The 14,954-nt window shown below is 42.7% G+C and overlaps 1 protein-coding gene across 1 annotated transcript in view; it reads left to right on the forward strand.

Moving 5' to 3' along the window:
• STRBP (spermatid perinuclear RNA binding protein) overlaps nucleotides 1-14,954 on the forward strand; it is a 175,428-nt gene that overhangs the window by 38,807 nt on the left and 121,667 nt on the right. The window lies entirely within an intron of this gene.

Genomic DNA, 14,954 nt, shown 5'->3' on the forward strand with positions numbered 1-14,954 from the left:
GCTTAGAAAATAGTTATCAAAGGAAAAATGGTGAATAAATGTTAGATTCTAGGTATATTTTGAAGGCGGAGCCAATAGCATTTACTAAAATATTGGATATTGGTATGGGAGGAGAGATAAAGAAGTCCAAAGCTTTTGGCTTGAGTAACTGGGTGAATTGTGGAGCTTTTTACTGAGATACAGGGTTGGGGAGCTCTGAGGAAGGACCAGATGAATTAAGGAAATCACAAATTGGTTTTGGGTACGTTATATTCAGATGCCTTTTTGACCTCCAAGTGAAGATGCTGAGTAGGCAGTAGGCCGATGAGGCCCGAGTCCAGGCTGGGGTTGCAGATAGAAATCTGAGTGTTACAAAGGGCAACATCAACGCTTGAGGCTGGGTGGGTCCGCGTGGGAGACAGTTCCACAGTGAGGAGACCTGAAGAAGACTGAGCACTGGGGTCCAGCCAAGGACTGAGGAGTGACCAGTGAGGTGGACAGATGAGGAGGGGGTGCAGAATCCTGGAAGCCCAGGAAGAAAGAGTTTCCAGGAGAGTGGGGTTGGTAGTATTGAATGCTGCTGAGCAGTCAGGCAAACTGAGGCAGAGAAAGAACTAATCACTTGGATTCGGCAACATGGAAGTCACTGGTGATCTTCAGGGTACTGGAGCACACGGAGTGGGTCGAAGAGAAAGGAGGAGACTTGCAGAAAAATGAGGCTCTGGGTGTATGTTTAGCTGAGAAAAAGTGCAGAGTATTTTTGTGTATTAGTGGAAATAATTTACTAGAAAGGTAAAATTACCAATGATGCCGGAGAAAGGGGGACAATTGCAGTAACAAAGGGCACGTGATCCGGTGGACCCGGGGCCAGGTGGCCTTAGGTAGCAGTGGGGACAGTTCTTCCATTGTATCCGGAGGAAGGCAGAGCATATGGGCTCAGAAGCAGGTAGATTGAAAGATTTGGCATTAGGAGTGTGGAAAGAGTCAGGAGGCATTTGGAAAGTAGAACGAGGAATGAAAGGACTGAAAGCATCTCCCAGTGAGACCATTTTTTATCTGCAATCTCTCCCAACACCCCGTCTGTGCCAGGCCGGGTGCCAGGCCCAGGGCCTCACAGATGACTCACCCAGCGCCCCTGCCGAGGAGAAGTTCACAGTCTAAGAAGGGACGCAGAACTGTATACACTTACAGCTTCAATACAATGTGCTAATAATAAAGACGTGTACAAAGTGTTTTGAGAACAAAGAGGGTGTGAGTAACGGCCTGGAGGGGTCAGAGAAAACGTGCTGGAGGGGAAATTTAAATTCGGTGGCCAGGAGGCCGAGTATCAGGCCGGGTGGGGGAGGAAGGTCATTCGCGGTGGGAAGAAGGCCGAGAAAGTCAGAGATAAGAAAGATCCTTTCACTGCTTTTCTCACTGCTCCACCTGTCTCTTTTCTTCTCCCCCTCCCCCTTCCCTACACCCAGGCTGCCGTCTCTCAGGCTTTCTTAGTTCAAGAGGAAATTTTGCTTTTCGGAAAGTTTAATAAACTTCCGTTCGGCCTGTACCGAGTCATGACAAAGGTGTGTTTCACACTTAAACATCTCAGATGTTATTTTTTGCACTTGAAGAACAAGCTATTTTTAAAGAAGTCCAGACTCACTGGGACTCAGCAAGGACAATTTCTGTGACCTGTTTTTAAGAAGTGAGCTTTGGAAAGAAACATAGTGACCAGCAGTGGCAGAATCAGAGGACCCGGCAATTCTCTCCTTTAAAAGTTTCGGTGAGCCATTGAGTAGTTTCACCTTTCTAAGCTGCGCGTTTGATCTTGGCTATCTGGTCTTCTGGAAAACTCCTAGGGAGCATGCAGCAATTATCCTTGCTCTCAGAGGCGGACTGAGATAATGGTAGAAAGGATGGAGAGAAGGGGATGGATTTGAGAGGGGTTTAAATGGTATGAGCAGCAGTCCCCTACCCATTTTGGCGCCAGTGGCCAGTTTTGTGGAAGACAATTTTTCCACAGACCGGCGGTCAGGGGGAATGGTTCTGGGATGATTCAAGTGCATTCCATTTATTGTGCACTTTATTTCTGTTATTATTGCATTGTGATATATAATGAAATAATTATACAGCTCACCATGATGCAGAATCAGTGGGAGCCCTGAGCTTGTTTTTCTGCAACTAGGCGGCCCTACCTGGGGGTGAGGGGAGACAGTGACACCCAAAGTGTGTTGCTTATGTCCAGTCTGCTCCAGAACCTCATTTTGGTTGCTGTCACTGCAGAAAACCCTGCTTCACAAAATAGGATGTTGGAAATGGAAGCAGGCTTTTCAGTGCTTTTGGGGCAATCTCAGGATATTCCCCCTTGACTTTAATCCGGAACGTATGGAGAGTTGAAGTTGTCTCAGATGTACTTTTAAGGCCATTTGCGACCTCAAACAGTTGATCCTCTTCTAGCCCGGTCAAAGTCAATTCACCTGGCTTATTCACAAATGGGTCACAGATCCATTTCTTCCCAGTTTGGGGGTCTTTTGTGGTTGGGAAGGAATGCTTAAGTTCTTTTGAAAGCTGAGATAGGTGATCATGCACCAGCTGGGAGAAAGAAGGCCCTGGCTCAGTCTCTTTCAAAATCTCTGCTAATGTTTGAAACATGTCAAAAATCCCAGTGTTCACTCATCGCCCCCATAATTCCAGTTTGGCTTTGAATGCAGCCACTTTATCTGTTGACTTGATCACAGTTGTCATTTTCCCCTGAAGTGACAGATTGGGTTTGTTAAGCAGGTTGAATATGTCACACAAGTAGGCAAGATTTGCAACCCATTCTGTGTCACTGAAATGTGCCGCTAGTGGTGGCTGTTTTTCTAAAAGAAATCTCTGTAACTCAAAAACTCTGGCCAGTGATCTGCCTTTAGAAAGCCATCACACTCCTGTGTATGAGAGAAGACGCATGTGCTTGGCATCCATCTCCTCACAGAGCTGCACGAACAGACGTGAGTGAGGGGCATGTACTTCAATGTGGTTGATAATTTTAATCATATCCTGCAAAACATTGTTAAGTTCAGGTGCATTTTTCAGCTGGCCAGTATTTCTCTCTGGATGACACAGTGTGTAGACTCACATTCAGAAGCGACCTCTTTGACCTGAGCGGTGAAACCAGAAAGCCGTCCAGTCGTGGCGGCCGTTCTGTCTGTGCATACACCGACACAAAATGGCCGATTCAGTTTTCCGGATGTGTAATCATGCAACGACTTGAATAGTTCTGCAACTGTGGTGTTGATTGGCAACAAAAGTGCACGTAATACATCCTCATGCACATCCTCCTGAAAAGGATATCACACAAAAACAAGCATTATTACGTTCTCGTCAACATCGGTAGACTAGTCAACCTGGATTGCGTACGACCCTGACTCGTTAATCCTCTCTAACGATTGTGCCTCAGTATTCTCTGCTAGTTCATCAATTCTTCTAGTCATGGTGCTAGCTGAAAGAGGAACACATGCCACCTTTTGAACTGCAGCCTCTCCTACAAGTTCACGACTGTCCTTAGCAGCAGGCAGGATCAACTCTTCACCAACAGTAAAGGGCTTTTTAGCTTTAGCAATGTGGTCAGCTGCTCTAAATGATGCTCTCAGTGCAGACACATTTGATGAAGTGGTGGCCTTCAGTAATTGCCTCTGTTCTTTGTGTTCATGTTATTTTCTTCTGAAAAACTCCAAAGGCTTGTGTTTTAATGCAGTGTGCTTGGTCTCCATGTGGCAAAGCAGTTTTGAAGGTTTCATGGCTTTGTTGGATAGCTGGTCACCACATATTACACAAGTGGGCTTCGAAAATGTGACTCACCTGTTGTAATGAACCTGAAATTTAAGCAGGACTCTTGGTATTTTCTTTTAAATGCAGCTTTCTTTTTGTTGGCAGTCTTAGAGTCTTCTGCTGTCTCATCATTGCATCTTCCCCCTTTTCAAAGAAGCTGTTCAGCAGCGTTTGTTTTTTACCGATTTTGGCTAGGGTTGATTTGTGGGCTTACCAAAACTGTGACTGAGACAAGTGGTATGGACCGAAGTGGTAAATAGAATAATGGGCGGGCCATGCGTAGACTAAAATAAGTGTCAGCCTGCTACCTGATGCAGCTGTACAATTGAAGTACATCAACTCACCATTATAAAGCCTACCACCAGATGCAGCTTAATTGTCACTTGCCACTCTCTGGTAGGGTTTTGATATGAGCCTGCAAGCAGTTGATATATTGTGGTCTCTGTGCAGTCAAACCTCTCTGCTAATGAGAATCTGTACTTACAGCTGCTCCCCAGTGCTGGCATCGCCCCCTCAGCTCCGCCTCAGATCATCAGCATTAAATTCTCATGAGGGTCACCTAGATCCCTCCCATGCACAGTTCACATTAGGGTTCATGCTCTTGTGAGAATCTCATGCCACTGCTGATCTGACAGGAGGCGGAGCTCCGGTGGTAATGCCGGCGATGGGGAGCAGCTGTTAATACATGGGAAGCTTTGCTTGCTTGCTTGCCCACTGCTTACCTCCTCCCGTGCCCAGCTCCTAATAGACCACGGACTGGTATCAGGGGTCAGGAACCCCTGGTGTAATGAACAAGGGGAAAAGGCACTTTCTCATGCTTCAGAAGTGTCACTGTACCCATCTATGTAGCTTGCCTCCTCCCTGTATGGGCTGCCAGTTCCTTCGATCTCTGAACACGCATAGCATTCCTCCATGGAGTCTGTACCTCCATCCTACTTGAATCTTGTTAGACTTGTGACTGCTCTGACCAACTGAACCAGGAAAGTGACTCTGGACCAGTCCTAGGACTAATCTTTGAGTCTTTAAAAGTGACTGCTGCCCTGGCTGGTGTGGCTCAGTTAGTTGGAGCATCGTCCTATGCACCAGAAGCTTGCAGGTTTGATCCCTGGTCAGGGCACAATCCCCAGTTGGGGTATGTATGGGAGACAACCAATAGATGTTTCTCTCTCACACTGACTTCTCTCTCTCTCTCTCTCTCTCAAGTCAATAAACATATCCTTGGATGAGGATTTTAAAAAAAAGCGATTGCTCTGAGAAGTCCAAGAGATATGAAGAGGCTACATATATGTGGTCCAGTTGACACTCAGCTGAGCTCCTAGCCAGCAGCCAGCGTGAGTGCACCACGTTGGATATTCAGCTCTGTTGAGCCTTCGAATGAATCCAGCCCTAGCTGACATCTGTCTGCAGTTGTGTGAGAGACCCCCAAAGGGAGAATCACCCAGCTCTACCCAGTCCACCTCCATGACCATGAGAGATAATAATAAATTGTTGTTTTAAGACAGCAAGTTTTAAGGTGGTTTGTTACACATCAATAACTAACCATATCATCTATTTTCATCAGTCTTTGCTAACACCAGACACTGGGCTAGGTACTTTTCATTTTAATGCTCATGACAACTTGAAGATAAGGATAATTATTTTCCTTTCGGAAGATGAAACAATGCTCAGAGAGGTTCCAGAACTGACCACATACAGCTCAAACACATGCCCATAGGTACGACAGCTGGAAACATTGATATTACACAACCCATTTCATTTCTCCCAACCTTGCCCCTCCTCTTGAGCTCTCGCACTCAGAGAGCAGTGCTACACCACCAGGGCTTGCAGCCTGAAACCCCCGGTACTGCCTTTATCTGTCCCCTTTGTGGAAATGAGAACAGCCTGAGAGTCAGGAGACCTGGAATTGAGTCCCAGCTCTGCCACTCAGTCACTGTCTAACTTTAGGCAAGTCACATCCTCTCTCTGGGCTTTAGTTTACTTTTCTGAGAATAAGGGAATTGGGCTGGATCACTGTTTCTCAAACCTAAGTGATATATTAATTCCTTTTAAAAACTTTTACAATGAAAATTGCCAAACAGGCCCAGATGTAGTGAGTACAGTGAAACTTTATTTACTCTTTATCTAGTTTCAACAATCACTTCCATCTTGCCAAACTTTAATTTATGGCCCCGCCTTCTTTTTGTCACTGAATGTGACATCATATCATCCCACCGCTAAATTAGGATTACTAGACTCTACAAATGAAAATACAAGATAGTTGGTTAAATCTGATAACAATAAATAATTTTTTAGTATAAGCATGTCCTGTGCAACATTGTATTTTATTGTGCAACCTCACCCTAAATACTTCAGTGTGCAGTTTTAAGAAGGAAGATCTTACTACATAATGGAAAGACCATTATCACAGCTAACATCATCAACAATAATTCTTTAATAGCATCTAATATGTAGTTCATATCCAAATTTCCATGATTGTCTTAAAATGTCTTGTTAATAGTAGTATCTTGAAGTCACTTTTAATCTAGAAGAGTCTCTTCTCCCCTAATCTCACTTTTGTCTTTCATGCTTTTTACTTATTGAAGTAACTGGGTCGGTTGTCCCTAGAAAAGTCTACACTCTGAATTTGGCTGATTGCGTCCTCGTGGTGTCATTTTCTTGTACCTCCATGGCCAGGGGTGTCCAAACTTTTGGCGTCTCTGGGCCACACTGGAAGAAGAGGAGTTGTTTGGGGCCACACATTAAATATGCAAACACTAATGAAAACAAACAATCTCATAATGTTTTAAATAAATTTATGATTTTGTGTTGGGTTGCATTCCATAGCCATCCTAGGCCAGACACGGGCCATGGGCCACAGGTTGGACACCCCTGCCTAGGCCCTGTACTTACTATAGATGATAAGTTTCATTAAAGGCTTCATTGGGTTAAAACTTGTTGGCCATCACAGCGGTGCTGTGTGCTTTAGAAGGCATCTGATCAGGAGGCACGGAATGTGTGTTCATCCCACTTTTAGTGAAGCTCACATTGATCAGAGAGTTCAGTTGGTGACACCCCTGTTTCTTCATTGAAAAGTATCCTATCGATCCTTCTTTACAAGTTTTACCACGTACTGATGATTGTTGTCTAAATCAAGTATATTTTTAGGGTTTGCAAAATGCTGATGATCTAATTTTAGTATTCCTTCTGACTTATTAGCAGAAATCTTACCGTGTAAAAAACTTTTCCTTAATTTCTAGGGCTGGTTGGTTCCTCTGAAATATAGTTCATTATGGAAGGCAGAATAAATGCTTAATTTTTTTTTTAAGGAAACCCTCCAGTTTTTATGCAATCCAGGAGAGAATTGAACAGCAATGTTGATAGTTCCAACTCAGATTTAAAATTATGTTTTTACTTAACTTGTTTCATATTATACTTATAATTCTTTTGTCTTGAAAATCTTGGATCCTAACAACATTGGTGTAATTACTAAAATGTTTTATCCCATGATAGATGTTTTTTAATAGCAGTACTAAAATTATTATGAACAATAAGACTGTAGAGAAGTGTAAGATTTCTTTGTTGTCCCTCCTCACCCCAATCCTTAGAATTCATCTCACTGAAGATGTGTGGTCAAAAATACTTCATTTTAAGGTTAGTTTGATTAATTCATTTTTTTCTGTGTGGTCATGTTTTCAACTTCATATCAACTTATGTTCATGTTCTTGCTTATTTTTCATGTCAGGGATTATTTTAAAACTCATATGACTTAATGATTTAAATATTTGCATGAGTCATAGATGTGATGTCAAAGTCACAGCTATCTAAAAAGAGTCATTCAGAGAAGCAATACTTCCAATCCAGTCCCCTCCACTCTGTTCTCTTCCCTATAGAAACCCTACTTTAAAAAAATTGTTTTAAGATTTTACTTATTTATTTTTAGAGAGAGGAGAAGGGAGGGAGAGAGAGAGAAACATCAATTGGTTGCCTCTTGCATGCCCCCACCCAGGGCCCCGCAATCCAGATATGTGCCCTGACTGGGAATCTAACCAGTGACCTGTAGGTTTGCAGACCGGCGCTCAGTCCACTAAGCCACACCAGCCAGGGCCATAGAAACCCTTTTAAAGCTTGGTTTCTCAACCCTAGCACTATTGGCATTTTGAGCCAGAAGATCCTTTGTTATCGGGGGGGGGGGGGGAGTGTGTGTGTGGCACCTGTGTATTGTAGGATGTTTAGCAGCATCCTTGGTCCTTTCTTGCATGTCAGTTACAGCTAAAAGTTTCACCAGACATTGTTAAATGTCCTGTGTGGGGATTGGGGGTAGGGGCTAGAAGTACCCCTAGTTCAGAATCACTGTTTTAAGAGGAACAATTTCTTACTGGCTTGAAAATTTGATGCCCAGTCTAAGATGTCTGCATTTAAGGTTAAACTCGTCACTTTAGGCAATCACTTTGCACCAACACAAGAACTAAATTTTAGGTGTCAGGATTCATTTACAAAGTGATTGACCCAGGGATCCAGAATATGCTTATATTATTATTATTATTTGTAAATTGTAACTGAAACCAAGACACACATTTAGAAACTTCTCTTAGTACTTGTGGACCTTGAAAATATGTCCGCCTAGAGACCCAGGCACCTCAGCACTTTCCCTGTTTTGCAGAATACAAGTGCTGGGTGATTCTGTAAATCCATCCTGCTGTCTGAAACCTTTCTTGTTCTAAAAGTCCAGAAGCTGGCTTTTCAAACTGGGGTGGACAGCACAGTGATTGAGAGCACTGAGTTGAATCTAAGGTCTTCAACTTACCAGCTCCATGATGTAGTATAAGTTACTTATCTTTCCGGAGCCTTAGTCTCCTGAACTATAAAGAAAGATGAAATTGTACTTACTTCATGGGATTGTTTCAAGGATTAAAGACATAATGCATGTTATGTGCATACTATACTCTGTATATAATAAATGCTTAATAAATGTTGCCTGTTAGTATAATTACCACCAGGTCTAAGTAGTGGTGTGCTGGGAAATACTCAGAGCATCAGGATAGGTAAGGAGTATCTGGATAGAGGGCAAATTTATTCCTTGAAGAGTTAGAAAAATAGCCTGTAAATTTTTCTTGTAAAGGAAAGTAATTGAAAACATTATTTTCATGTTAAAACAAATGTGGGAATAAATGGTGGAATTTGTATGGATTTTAAAGATGAAATGTGAGACTTCAAAGAAATTGTATGCTTCAGGCTAATGAATCTGGGCCTTATCCCCAGAACTCCAGGGAGGCTCTCTCAGTCTCCCTGATGGAGAGAACTTTGGTGGGACAGTTGCAGCAGTCGCTCTGGGCCATTTTGTATCTTGGATTGATAGAAATTTGATATTAGATAAAAGAAATTAGATACTAGAAGGGCCCTGGCCAGGTAGCTCAGTTGGTTAGAGCATTGTCCGGACATGCCAAGGTTGCAGGTTAGATCCTTGGTCATGGTACATCCAAAGAATCAACCAATGAATGCATAAGAAAGTGGAACAACAAATCAATATTTCTCTCTCTCTCTCTCCCCACTTCATTTCTCTCCTTAAAACCAATAAAGAAAAGAAAAGAAACTAGATATTACAAGAAATTCTGTAGGAATTGGGGAATTCCTGACCAGGAATCCCTGTTCTTCTTGTCCATTCTTCTCTTTCCAAATTGCTTTGGGGTTTTTTACCCCAGGAATAGGTATGGAAAATTTGCTAGGTAATCATTCAATAAATATTTATTAAGTGACTACTGTATGCCTGGCACCAATCTAAGAGATACAAAGAAAACAAATCAAACACATGTTCTGCCTACGTGAAACCTTCAGACTACTGAACATTCAGTATTAGTAGCTATCATAACCTCAATAATGGAGCTGAACTGGGAGACAGGACGGGGAATAAGTTTAGGGTTTAGAGGAGAGAGCTGGCAGTTAATGGACAGTTGAGTACCATGTGAATCAACCAAATAAAGATTCTGAGTAGGCTGTTGAATGAGAGTCTAGAGCCATAGTTCTCACTTGGGGCTTTTAGACAGTTGTAGTGGAGTGTGGGCAGTCATGAGATTTGTTGGGGGGAAGCCAGGTATGATAGATGCCCTGCAATGCATGGACAGTATTGCATGACTTTTGAATGTCACACTGAATATTTATGTAGGCTACAGTCCTGTATCCAGTTTTCTGTGCCTAACAACTAAGTTCATTTCTGATATAAAGACAAAGTATATTCTAATATGATTTTAATATTCCAGGAGGCAAATTCTATGCAAAGGGAATATAGAATATACTTTGTTGTATTCAGACTCTACCAAGAATTATCTACCATTTCAGAAAATTGTGACAGCAACAGCAGTTCTGCTATGGTATTTGAGTCTCCAATTGGCACTTGTAGCTGTTGATTTTGGGTCACTGCTTCTCAAACTGTAAGATATGCATGATTACCTGGCTATCATCCTTCCCTTCTTTTCTCCCTCCCTCCCTTCCTTCCTTTTTTCCTAAAAAATGGAAGAGTCTGTCTGGATAATAATGGAAAGAATGCAGCAGGGAAGGAGAGGCTGACCATAAGAGAGAGGGGCAGATTAAGGAGTGAAGTTCTTTACAAGGTAGGAAAAGAGGGCATCCAGGCACAGTAAAAGGACCTGGTCTTTGTGGAGAGGAGCTGGTATTTGCAAAAGAAGGGAAGAAAGAAAGAATGGCTAGAGGTGCAGGTAGATTTAGAAACATGATGGCAGGAAGTTGGGGGACGTCACATCCCCTCTGCCCCACCTCTACCCTGAGCAGGATTAAGTCACCTTTCTGTCTTCAGCTTCTTTCTATAAAATTGGCCTAAGGCCAGCAGATGAGTGGGGAAATGAAAAACAGGGAGACTGTATTGAACTCTCTACCTCCCAGGGCAAGCGCTTTAGGAAATAATACACCAGTAAGTTATCATTATTACTACTACTAATTATTATGATTCTTCTCCTAGGTCAGTACTGACCAATAGGACTTTCTGTAATGATGGAAGTATTTTATACCAGTGCCAATCAATATAGTTGCCACTAGTCATGGGTAGCTATGGAGCACTTAAAACATGCCTAATGCAACTGAGGAACTGAATTTTAAATTTTATTTAATTTTAATTGATTTAAATGTAAATAGCCACAAGTGGCTAGTGTTTATTGTTTTGGATTGTGGAACTCTACGTGCTTTCTGCCTCTGTCTCAATGTGGTTCTTCAAAGATGTCATTTGGAACCCAAGAACCTTTGACTAAGGAGTCAGACCAGAGTCCAATTTCAGGTGTGCCCTTTCCTGGCCTGGTGACTTGGGGCAATTCACCTCCTTCTCTGGGCCTTAATGTCCTCTATTTTCTTCTCTTCCCTGGGGAGATGGGAGGGTCAAATAGCTAAGGGTGTGAAAGACTGCACTCTTCATGCAGGGGAACCAACCCACCTCCTATTACTAGGTGCCTTTTGTAAGAATGGCACAGCACTCTGCCAAGGATATGCTCCAAAGACACCTCCTCAGACATCCTTTGACAACCTTTTCCTTCCTCCCCTGTTGGTGCTCCCTTCTCTGTAGGCTAGTCAAGGTTATTTAATTAATGTACATCTCTCCCCCTGACCTCTCACCCCACAAGGGTAGGGCTGTATAGCTGTTTGCTTGCTTTTGGATCCCTAGGGACTAGTACATAGTAGGCTCTCAGTAAATATTTGTGCAATGAATGGATGAAACAGGAAGTGCCAGTGTTAGAATTTAGGTGTGATTTCAAAGCTCACTGAACTCTAGAGCTTTATAGGATCTATTACCTTTTCCTGTTTATAATGGTGGAGATACTGGAACAGAGCCACATATTTAACATAGGGGCTTGGTCTAATGAAATGATTCTGATGATAAAGCATTATGCAAAAGTATTCAGTGACATAAAGAGGTGTATTTACTTTATATTGTTAAGTGAAAAAATCAAAATTGAAGGTGTACTACAATCTCACTTTGTAAAAGTTATATATGTGCATAGGAAAAGTTTGGAACAATAGATAACAAATATTAACAGTGATGCTGTTGCTTGGTGGGATTAGGAGATAATACTTTTATTTCTTTTTCTAAAACAGCTATTTGATTTTTTAAAGAAAATGTATCCAGTAAAAGCAAAAATAGAGAGACAGAGGGTGGATTAGTGGTTGCCTATGGATGGGGGTGAGAATGGGGATTAACAGTAGATAGATATGGGGGATTTTATGGAGAATATGTAAAATGTTCTAAAACTGATTGATACAGATGTTGTTCTACTCAGTAAAGTTACCAAAAGTCTTTGACTTGTGCACTTGAAATGTGTGAACTTTATGGTATGTAAATATACCTCAATAAAAAATTTTAAAATGTATTATACAATGAGGCCTGTCCAGAAAGTATCCAGCTACATACTATGAAAAATTGAGGCATTTATTGAAGAAGATACAAGAAACATTGTACAAAGAACAATGATGTCTCAGTCCCCTTCAAAGCAGGCACCTTGGGACCTCACACAGTTCTCCCAGCATCTCTTCCACTGTTCAAAACACTCTGTAAAATCCTTTGTTGGAATAGCCATCAGCTGCCCCGTTGTATTTTCCTGAATCTCATCTATGGTCTGAAATTTCTTCCCTTTTCAAAGGTGATTTTAGTTTTGGGAAAAGCCAGAAGTCACAGGGCACTAAATCTTGGCTGTAGGGGGCTGAGTCGCCTGGATGGTTTGGTGTTTCGCCAAAAAACTCTGCATGAGATATGATACATGAGTGGGCACATTGTTGTGATGAAGCTGCCAATCACCAGTTGCCCATAGCGGTGGCCTTCTGAATCATCCGAATAGTTTCTGTGGAGGAATATTCCAGCTTAACACAAAATTTGGTGCAGATTCATTGCTGTACTCAGTTATCTTGAATGTGATGGCCACACAGTACACATGCTCACTGAACAGTGTCTACTTGTCCCCACTGACTAGTACAGTGAAGTTGTCATTGTTCACATATGTGCATTTGAGTGCATTCTTCTTGACTGCCAGGTTACATCAATGTCATGCAAACTGTTCTCATTGTATTAACAATGGTTGGACTTTTTCTGGACAGACCTTGTATATATGGTCTTCAAAAAAATTCAAACAGTGCAGAAGTATTTAAAGTCCTGCATCCCATAACCAATTCTATTTTCCAGGCATAATAGTAGTAATTGGTGTTTACTCCTTTCTAACCTTTTTCTATGCAGAATCCAAGAATTACATACACATTATAAATATGTAATTTTCTGCAACCTTCTTCTTTCTCTGGACATACATTGTAGGACATGAAAAACTTAACAGTAGCTGCATTGGTAGGTGGGATTAGGGATAGAGGGAGTTGAGTGGGGAGGAAGAAGGAAGGGAGAAGCACACTTGGAATTTAATTTTCTTTATTTTTGTATCATTTCCATGTTTTTGTCGGGAATGTTTAGAGTTATAAACTCAACACAGATACTGGAATAAGAGCTATCATTCAATGTTTAATGCTGTGTAGTCCTCCTGTTTAAAAAATTTTTATAATTTTACCAAGTGCCAGGCACCATACTGAGTGCCTGAGATATATTGTTTTACTGAATGCTTGTAACAATGTTATGAGGTATGCAATGTTAGAGATCCACTTGATAAATGAGTAATCTAAGACCTAGATTGATTTTCCAAGGTCCCATAGCTAGTGTGCACCGAACCCAGATCTTTACTCCTTGGCCTCTCTCCTCCCTCTAGCAGATTCATGTTCTTCCTGTAAAGCCCAGCTTTAATGATCTCATCTCATTTGCATGTATAGTGCCCCTTAACTCACTCAAGTAGAGAGATGACCTTGTCCTCAAGGTGCTTTCAGTTTGGAGAGGAGACAGACAGTTAAACAATTAACAATGTGCCATAGAACAAATGGTTTGATGGGCTATGTGCAAAGCAAAGGGAGTTTAGATGGGGTGTCTGAGGCAGCCAAGCAGCTACTGAGAGAGTATGTTCTGAGTTGGCTGATAAGAACCCCAAAGACTTTTTCAGGAGGATTAAAGAAAGGTGCTGGTGGTTGGAGGTGAGGAGAGGGTATAGAAAGGGATTTGGGGCTCAGAAGACTCAGAAATGTTACAGACCTGGGCATACTCTGGTAACTACAGTTCTGAAGTTCAGTGCAGCTGCAGGGTCAAGATGGCCTGAAGGAGGGTCAAAGGGAAAGGTGGGCACCTTGAAACTTAAGGCCAGATCACCAATGCTTTTTAAGTTGAGTTAGAGTTTTACACTTTATTCTGTGAATGGAGAAGAGATGTTAAAATATTTGAGTCTGGTGTGAGTCTTTCTGAGTGGAAAGGGCCTGGAGTGGGCTGTTGTTGGAGATCCCTCCTGGACCCCCAGCTCTCCCCACACTCTGATCAGGTCATTTCTGCTTCAGCTGGAAATTCCTTTAGGGCAAGGACTTGTCTCAACTACCTTTGTATCCTAGCACCCAGCATAGCACCTGGTATACAGCTGGTACTCAGTAAAGGCTAAACTGACTAGCAGAACAGTAGGTGCCAAGAATGTGCTGGCTAGTGACTCTGTAAGGAAAAAGCAAATCTTCCTGTTTTCCCCAGAACCCCTGATAGTGATCAGCCAAACTTTGACCCAACTATAAAAGAGGTCAGAGAGGCCCTGGTCCCAAACTCAATACAGGGGGGTTCGTTCGGGAAAGGAGGAGAGGTGTTTACTGAGTAAGCTGTAACTTCTCTGTTCAGTAGCTGTTCTGTGCTGGGAGAATTCACACCTATTGTCTTTTTCCATCTCTCCAACAGCTCTTAAACCAGAATCATTGTCCCAGTTTCCCCGACCAAGAAACTGAGGATCCGAGTGGTTCTGTAATTGGTCAAGGTCACACAGCTGGTAAGTGTACGAGGGGCGGAGGCTGAGATCCAACCTTTCAACAAGTCAAAGGCCATTGGCCTCCCCTCCTCCACCTGGGGAGGCACTGCGGCACCTACTCTTTTTGTATAACCGCGGGGGTTGTGGGGCAGCCCGCTTTGGGGGCGTAGGGACTTGGAGCCAGTTCCCGTCGGCGGCAGGGAGCCGCTCCGAGATTCAGAAGTTACGAAGTTTCCGTGCATTTCGCTCCCTTCCTTGCGCTGCTTGTCCTCGCTCCGAAGCAGTTACGCCGCTAGCGCAGCGGGGCTCAGGTGCTGCAGCGGGCGGGGGCCTGGCGCAGGGAGGAAGGCGGGG

This window comes from Pteronotus mesoamericanus, unplaced genomic scaffold (genome assembly GCF_021234165.1).
Source record: "Pteronotus mesoamericanus isolate MK-2021 breed Mesoamerican mustached bat unplaced genomic scaffold, CSHL_Meso_final contig_78, whole genome shotgun sequence".
NCBI lineage: Eukaryota > Metazoa > Chordata > Mammalia > Chiroptera > Mormoopidae > Pteronotus > Pteronotus mesoamericanus.